This window comes from Saimiri boliviensis, chromosome 6, assembly GCF_048565385.1.
Source record: "Saimiri boliviensis isolate mSaiBol1 chromosome 6, mSaiBol1.pri, whole genome shotgun sequence".
Taxonomy (NCBI): Eukaryota; Metazoa; Chordata; class Mammalia; order Primates; family Cebidae; genus Saimiri; species Saimiri boliviensis.
Genome location: NC_133454.1, coordinates 94,013,202 through 94,022,114, shown reverse-complemented (window position 1 = coordinate 94,022,114; position 8,913 = coordinate 94,013,202). Strand labels below are relative to the sequence as shown.

At 38.0% G+C, this 8,913-nt stretch overlaps 1 pseudogene; it reads left to right on the top strand.

The window, feature by feature from the left end:
• Nucleotides 1–1,664: 1,664 nt before the first annotated feature.
• On the top strand, nucleotides 1,665–8,632 carry LOC101051432 (N-acylneuraminate-9-phosphatase pseudogene; annotated as a pseudogene).
• The last annotated feature ends 281 nt before the right edge of the window (nucleotides 8,633–8,913 follow it).

Here is an 8,913-nt window from a genome sequence, read left to right as displayed (position 1 = left end):
TGGTCAAACTTATTAAGCAGGATGTGTTGCAGATATCATTGTGAAAGAAAATAACTCTATCTTTCTTGTCATGACCTTTGAGTTCTGGTATTGATGGGAGGAAATATGCACTAAAACGGAATAAAATAAATGAATAGTTAACATACATTTTGATCATTATAAATACTGTATAGAAACTAGAGAAATTTGAAATATCTTTGAAAACATTTAGAAGATCAAATGGTCACGAAATACGTTCTTTTAGATGAGAAATTGTTAGCCATGAAAAATTAGAGCAGGAGGCTCTAAAAACAACAGGAACAAAGGAACTCAGGTAAGATAAGTCTGGAGGCATTTTGGTACAGAATGTGAGGCAATGTGATGAAAGCATAAAGTGAGACTGGAAGTATATAGGCCAAAATGAGGCTATAGATGGAAGCAGCTGCCAGAGAGAAAGTGTCACATAACAAAAATGTTTACTGTCTTAAAAATCTGAACTAGGTAAATAAAAATATGATTCCTTTAGCAGTGAGAGTAGTAAAAAATGAAACCGAGAGACAATAAAAAATTATATATAGAGAGAGCTGGCAACCACAGGAAGGTGAATGTGTGAACATCATTGAGAACAAAATTTATAGTGAAAGAGAAGTCGTGCTACATAAGTGGGTGATGGCTTCAGCAGTGAGTCCTCACATCTACTCTGTGTCCTGAAATATCCGTGGTTTCAATTCTGGTTATGTGTGTTATTAACAGGATAAATATTCACTTTCCTCATATAATGCAGATGAATATATAGACAAGTACAGGTCTAGTCTAGGTGAAAAACTGCAACATTTAGAGGACCAGTGCACTAGACAGCAGAAAAAAAATTTTTTTAATTCAAAATAAGTAGAGATAGAAATGAAATTGGGAGAATGCATTATCATGAAAGCAAAGAGGAATAAAAAGTTACTTTAAATTTTAAAGAAAAATTAAAATTATAAATATGTAAAGCATTTCAACAAGATGTGGAATAAAAGACTAAAATCACTCAGTGATGACTTCTATAGAAGAAACGATAAAAATTTGATGAAATATATTAAGGGAAGTGATTTATACCATAGCCAGAAAGCTAAACAGCTCTGTATTTTAATTGGCAAAAAGGGATCACAGATTATTAAAATTCAGTGACAAGAATTTTTAAATATTCCTAAAATTAATCTGTTGTCTAGTATATGAGCCAAGTCAGTGGAAGAGAGAGTTTTAAGTATTTAATGGACATGAACTCTGTACTAGGCAATTTGCATAGCATAGGGGTTAAGAGCAGAGAATATAAACCCAGACATCCTGTGTTCAAAGCCTAAGTCTTTGAATTAGCCACTGTGTGATCCTGGGCGTTTTAAATATTCTCTCAATTTCCTTACTATAAACTGAAGTAATGCTTACCTGAAGTGAGAGACTTCCTACCATGGAATCATGCAATCTTGACTGCAGGAAAACTGCTTGATCCTCCCAACCCCCGAAACTAGAATAGAAAGCTGCCTCAAGATGGTGGGACAGAACTTTTCCAGGGAGGGAGCTTGTAAGGGGCCCCACATCCATTCTGAGACCAGACCAAAGCAGGTAAAGCAAGACAACATTTCAAACCTAGCCATCGGCAAACTACACACTGTCCTGGGACCCGGTGGCACTGGGATAGGGGCAATATGGAAAGTTGGGTTGTCATTGCTGAGACAGAAGAACAAGTTTGGAATGAGCTAGGAGTATTCTGTAGCCAGGCCTATGAAGCAAACAAGGCATGGTCAACACTGGCCAGTGCCAGGAAGCAAGTATTGTTAGGATTGGAGATGATGTGAGTTGCTGCTGGGACTTGGTTGGGAGCTGGGCAGAGGCTCCTGCAGCCTGATTGGGTGTAAAAGTTAAGTGCAGGTTACCATGACCAGACTGAGAGACTGCAATATAAAGGAAAAATATGTTTCCCACTCATATCCCAGGCTGTGGCAAAGGTGGATGGTCTCACCTTCTCCAGTAACAGGACTACTTCATGGCTGCTACTGCCCCCGACCTGAGCCCTCTGTTGGGGTCTAAGAATCACCCATCTCCTAGCCACTAGGGCTAGAACCTGCTTTTATCACTGAGGTGATTGAGGACTAGTCCACACAGACTAGCTTTGCTCTTCCCTTTGAAACAGAGCACATAGTCTGGGGTCCTGGGAATGCCCAACCAAATCCATATTCGTAGGCACATAGGCAGTCCCCCCAGGGGCCTGAGGTTAAACTCAAACACCTGGCTGCTACATGTCAGCTGGCAATTACTTGTAAACAGCAACTGCATGCCTAAACACATGCCCACTCAGCTCATAGCCGTCACGGAAAATATCAATACACAACATGTGAAACCCACAGAATCATCCCACTACTGCTACTGCCATCACCCATGCCACACTGGGTGCAGAAGGGCATGAGAACCCACTGGCCCACTAGATCCACCACTCCCACGCAAGCATCTAAGCAAGCCTCAGGAGGCCCAAGAATCAACCTACTACTAATAGCCAATACCAGTGCCAGCATTAGCCTGCTACTAACAGCCAATATCATCCAATAGTAGTGCCATTGTCATGTAGTGCAAAGATAGGCATACAGGACCCACTGATGACACACTTGAGGCCTGAAGACTAGCCTACCTGACTTCCCAGTCCCCAGCACAACTTCAAAACACCCTCCACTATTAACCATACCCTAACACACTGAGAAAATCACAGAGACTACTAATGCTATTTATAGCCAACAAACTCATACAGAGATTACACTATTGTACACATAGAGTCAAAGTCAACTACCCCACCGAACCATCAGCACACAGAAGTCTTCAAGAAAATGTCTTCTTTTGAACAGTATCTGATCAAGATCTTTGGCCACTTTTTGATGGGTTGTTTTTGTTTCTTTCCTTGTAAATTTGTTTAAGTTCCTTGTAAATTCTGGATATTAGACCAAACACTGCATGTTCTCATTCGTAAGTGGGAGCTGAAATGAGAACACATAGACATAGGGAGGGGAACAACACACACCTGAGCCTGTAAGGGAGTAAGATGAGGGAGAGCATCAGGACAAACAGCTAATTCATGTGGGTCTTAATACCTAGGTAACCAGTTGATAGGTGAAGCAGACCACCATGGCACATCATGTTTATCTATGTAACAAACCTGCACATGTATCCTGGAACTTAAGGTTAAAAAAAAAAGAAAGAAAGAAAGAAAGAAAAAGAATGTATGAAAAAGAAAAGGTCTTCCCCTATGAAGGAAAACTCAAAAATAGAAAGAAATGACTATTACATCAGATGTGAAGATATCAATGTCAGGAAAGAGAAAATAAGAAGCAGAAAATTATGATACTTTCAAAGGAATACAATAATTTTCCAGCAATAGATCTTAAACAAAAACAAATTTTCAGAATCCAGGATTAAGAATTCAAAATATTTATTTTTAGAAAACTGAGTGAGATACAAGATAATTATGAGAAACAATACAGAAAACTAGAAAACTAATTTAGGATAGACCAAGATATCGAATAAAGACAGGTAGTTTAAAAAAGAACCAGAGGGCAGGTTGTGGTGGCTCATTCCTGTAATCCCAGCACTTTGGGAGATCAAGGCAGGCAAATAACTTGAGCTCAGCAGTTTGAGACCAGCCTGGCTTACACGGTGAAGACCTGTTTCCACTAAAAATAGAAAAATTAGCTGAGGCTGATGGCACATGCCTATAATCCCACTAATTGGGAGGTTGAGGCACAAGAACCTGGGAGGTGGAGGTTGTAGTGAGCTGAGATGGGCGTCACTGCACTCCAGCCTGGGCAACAGAGAAAGACTCTGGAAAAAAACAAAACTAACAAACAAACAAAAAACAGAGATTCTGATGAATTAACTCCAAGAATAGTTTTTTATTTTTATGTTGAAAATCAGTCAGATTTGCTTCAGTCTCAAAGAGCATGTTTATGTAAAATTAAATAAGCACTGGCAATGAGTTGCACTTTTTTTTCTAAATGGTAAAAGGCTTAATTAAAAATTTCAACATTAGACTGGATTAGATAGAAAAACAAATTCCATAGCTTGAAGAAAAGTATTCTGAAATATTTCAGTCAGAAAAAATAAAGAGACTGAGCATGGTGGCTCATACCTGTAATCCCAGCACTTTGGGAGCCTGAGGTGGGTGGATCACCTGAGTTCAGGAGTTCAAGACCAGCATGGCCAATGTGGTGAAACCCTGTCTTTACTAAAAATGCAAAAATTAGCTAAGCGTGGTGGTGAGCACCTGTAATCCCAGCTACTCGGGAGGCTGAGGCAAGAGAATCACTTAAACCTGGGAAGCTGAGGTTGCAATGAGCTGAGATTGCACCATTGCCCTCTAGCCAGGGCTAGAAGAGCAAAACTTGATCTAAAATACAAAATTAGCCAGGTGTGGATTACATGCCTGTAATCTCAGCTACTTGGGAAGCTGAGGCAGGAGAATTGTTTGAACCCAGGAGGCGGAGGTTGCGGTGACCCAAGATTGTGCCATTGCACTTCAGCCTGGGCAATAAGAGCAAAACTCCACTTGGGATAACATAAATTGACCAAATTTATAAATTATTGATATCCTCAAGAAAGTAGAAACAAAGAAGTGATTGGAAAACCTATTCAGTGAAAGATGAGAACTTCCCAAGTCTAGCAAGAGATTCAGACATTCACATACAGAAGGCTCAACGATCCCCAGGAAGATACAATGCAAAAATGTCTTCTCCAGAGCACATTATATTAAGACTGTATAAAGTCGAAGATAAACAGCACATCCTAAAATCAACAAAAGAACGGTGCCTAATTACCTGTAAAAGGAATCTTATCAGACAGGGCACTGTGGCTCATGCCCGTAATTCCAGCACTTTGGGAGTCCTAGGTGGGTCGATCACAAGGTCAAGAGGTCAAGACCATCCTGGCCAACATGGTGAAACCCCATCTCTACTAAAAATACAAAAAATTAGCCGTGTGTGGTGGCATATTCCTGTAATCCCAGCTACTTGGGAGGCTGAGACAGGAGAATTGCTTGAATTCAGGAGATGGATGTTGGGGTGAGCCGAGAGAACACACCATTGCACTCCAGCCTGAGTAACAAGAGCAAAACTCCATCTCAAAAACAAATGAATAAATAAAGAAAAAGAAAAAGAAATCTTATCAGTCTAACAGCAAATTTCTCAACAGAAACCTCACAGACCATGAGAATAGGATTATATTCAAAGTGCTAAAATAAAAGAACTATCACCAATATATACTATATCCAACAAAATTCTTCTTCATAAATGATAGCAAAATAAAATAATTTCCAGATGATGAAATATTGAGAGAATTCATAACCACTGGACTGGCTCTAAAAGAAATGTTCAAGACAGTCCTGAACCTGGAAGCAAAAATATGACATGTATCATCATGTAAACAATTGTACAAACTACACTACAAAAGCAAACACACAAAGAGGAAGTGAAGGTACTCAAATGATGCCACTACAGGAATACACTTAACCACAGTCACAAAAAATTAGAAAAAATGAAAGAAATAAAGAATATAAAAAACAAACAGAAAACAATTATATAATAGAAACGAAGTCTTACATATCAATAATAATCTTGAATGTAAACAAGTTAAATTATGGACTTAAAAGACATTGAATGGCTAAATGGATTTTTAAAATGCTCCAACTATATACTACTTACAAAAAAGAAAAAAAAAAACACCATCACTGTATCAGTGAAGACACATATAGAGGGAAAAAAATGGATGGAGGAAGGTTTTGCATGGAAATGGAAACCAAAAGTGAGCAGGAGTACTAAAAGATAAGAAACAAAGAAAATAAAATGTTATCAATAATTTTGACTTACTATGTATAGAGAGATTTGACACTGCAGGGGTTAACTCTTGTTTCTAGTGCTTACAAACCCGCAAATGCACAAAAATCTTCATAAATATAAGTACATTCACACAAATGAATTTTCAGACATCCCCTTTGCAAGTTATGAATAAAATAGGTGTATCTTTTTGCTTTAACACTCTCCTCCCTCCCTTCCCTTCCATCCATCCCCTTCCCTCCCTCCATTCCTTCCTCTCCTTCCCTCCTTCCTTCCTTTCCTGCTTCCTTTCTTCTCCTCCCTCCCTCTCCTCCTTCCTTCCTTCCTTTCTTCCTTTCTTCCTTCCTTTGGATGGAATTATTGTATAGTAATAATTCCTTTTTGGATGGATTATTGTACAAAAATATTTTTATACATGCTCACTTTTTACTAATTTTTTTTTTTTTTTTTTTTTTTTTTTTTTGAGACGGAGTTTCGCTCTTGTTACCCAGGCTGGAGTGCAATGACGCGATCTCGGCTCACCGCAACCTCTGCCTCCTGGGTTCAGGCAACTCTCCTGCCTCAGCCTCCTGAGTAGCTGGGATTACAGGCATGCACCACCATGCCCAGCTAATTTTTGTATTTTTAGTAGAGACGGGGTTTCACAATGTTGACCAGGATGGTCTCGTTCTCTTGACCTCGTTATCCACCCACCTTGGCCTCCCAAAGTGCTGGGATTACAGGCTTGAGCCACCACGCCCGGCCACTTTTTACTAAAGTTTATAAGATAATATTGTTGTCTTGGAGATGAACACTAGCAGTACTATTAAAATAATAGGCATTGAATATTCTAGATGAGTATAACCTCTAGCTATTTCTAAAGGAGTTCAATTTCATTGGCTGTCATTGTAGACTGCAGTTAGCCAAGAAAAAACGCACACAGTCATCAATTTTACATGACACACAGGAGATTCAGTTTAAATGCAAGACACCTGAGAAATGGGTTTTTTTTTTCTTCTTTCTAACGTAATTTCTAGATCTACATTTACATATAAATTAACTCCCTTCTCCCCATTTTTTCTTTTTTTGGTTTGTTTTAGTATATGACATACAATCTGTTCAGAGAAATATCATTGACTATATAGGGAAAGCTAGTGAGCTGAATTCCTATCAAAAGCTGTTATACTCATGTCTGCAGATTTTTCCAAGGCTCATTATTCCTCCAGGTAGGAATTGGCACTGTTTCTCCTCACCTTCTAATCATTAACATTATGAGCAAAAACTATCAATTCAAATATGACTTCTAATAAACAGAGAAAGGAGACAAAAATCTAACAGAAATTATTTATGTAAGTTAGAAAAACTCTAACAGTTGTTATAACCAATGGCAATGGTACTATTAAAAAGAAATAAGAGAAAAAGAGATTATGGGCTTTGCCTAATAATCTTCAAAAATTTGTTCTGTTGAAAATTTTTTCTAAAGAAAAATGTGTTCTAAATCATATAAGAAGCTATAGTTAGGGTTTACCTGGGATGGGAACTTCACACATACAAACAGGCTCTAAAGTGTTGTTTATCTCAATCTGTATACCAGCAAACTGAAAAACAGTAAGTGCTCTTTTTCTCAATCTATAAACAAGCTAAGTTGGGTTTAAAGAGAAAACAGGTTATACATACATTCAGCCAGCAAACATTTTTGTCTACTCACAGAGTGCCATGCAGACGTTTAAATTATGCAACTAATATGTGAAAAAAAAAAAAAAAAACCACAAAGCATGTGTTTGACAGTATGGGGGTGGTGGAGGGGTGCGTGCAATAAATGAAGTAAGTAAAGTTTAGTATTTAGATGATGTTAAGAGATATATGAATAAATAAATGAATAAGAAAATCGAGTTGGTAAGCACCTGGGTGGTCAGGGCAGCCATTATTTATAAGACAGCTTTTGAGTAAAGAGAATATGAGGGAAAGTTTTAGAATAATAGAATATGAAGTTAAAAGGTAACGGGGCCAGTTTGTATAGTATGCTTAAGTTTAGGCATTTATAATGCTTTATACTTCAATTAAATACGTTAGGTGATTGGAATGCAAAGTTTTGTTTTTTTTTTTATTAAGTTAATTCAGGGCCACCAGCTTCATGCATGTGGTGTTTGGGGGCCGAGCTGTGTGTGGGCCCTTTTCTCTGACCTGGACAACACTCTTATCAACAAGATGAGCATGAAAGACTTGTCATAGGTGATAACACTCCTACAATCAAAATACTATTATAAGGAAAAGGCTAAAATCATCTGTGGTAAAGTTCAAGTTAACTCAGCAAGGAATGTTTTTATCCTTACAATACATGCATTACTTCACATTGGGAAGAAGCAATCCAGGAAACAATAGTGCAGCCACTAGAAAATTGAAGACTTCCTTTGGAAATCTACATGTTTACAGCATATGACACTAGCAGAGAATATCAAAGCCACGTTCGCTGAACTTTGAAAGGAGATCTGCCTACTTCTATTAACAAATAGGGACAGACAGACCCTGAGAGAGAAGACTGAGGCTTGTGTCTGTCAGTCCTATTTTGATGTTGTTGTAGGTGGAGAGCCGAGAGAGGAGAAGCCAGCACCGTCCATGCTTTATTGTTGCTGTAATCCTCTCAGAGTACAACCTGGGGACTGAAAGTAGGATTGAAAGCAACAGTCTGGATCAATAAAAATAGAATAGTGCCGCTGAAGTCCTACCCAGTTCTGTGTTAGAGAGTTTCTTCTGTGCTGGAGTATAGACCACAAAGTCAGTATGTCTGTTTAAAGCACATAAAAGGGCATGATTATGAACATTAGAGTCAATTTGCAGAGTTTGAACTAAAAAAAGTTAGGATGCTCCACTTGCCATGGTCCAGTTCTAAGAATAATTTTATTTATGATTTAATGATCAATATTTTGAATGTCTTCCCAATCAAATTGCTTTTAAGTTGTAACAAACCAATCATTGGCTGGTATTTATATCTGAAATTCAGATTACATGAATACAAATCAGTAGTATATTCCAGAAAATTTGAGGAACTATATTATTTGTTAGTCTGCTAACAAATAATGGAGCTTTACTAATCTTTTAGTATCTT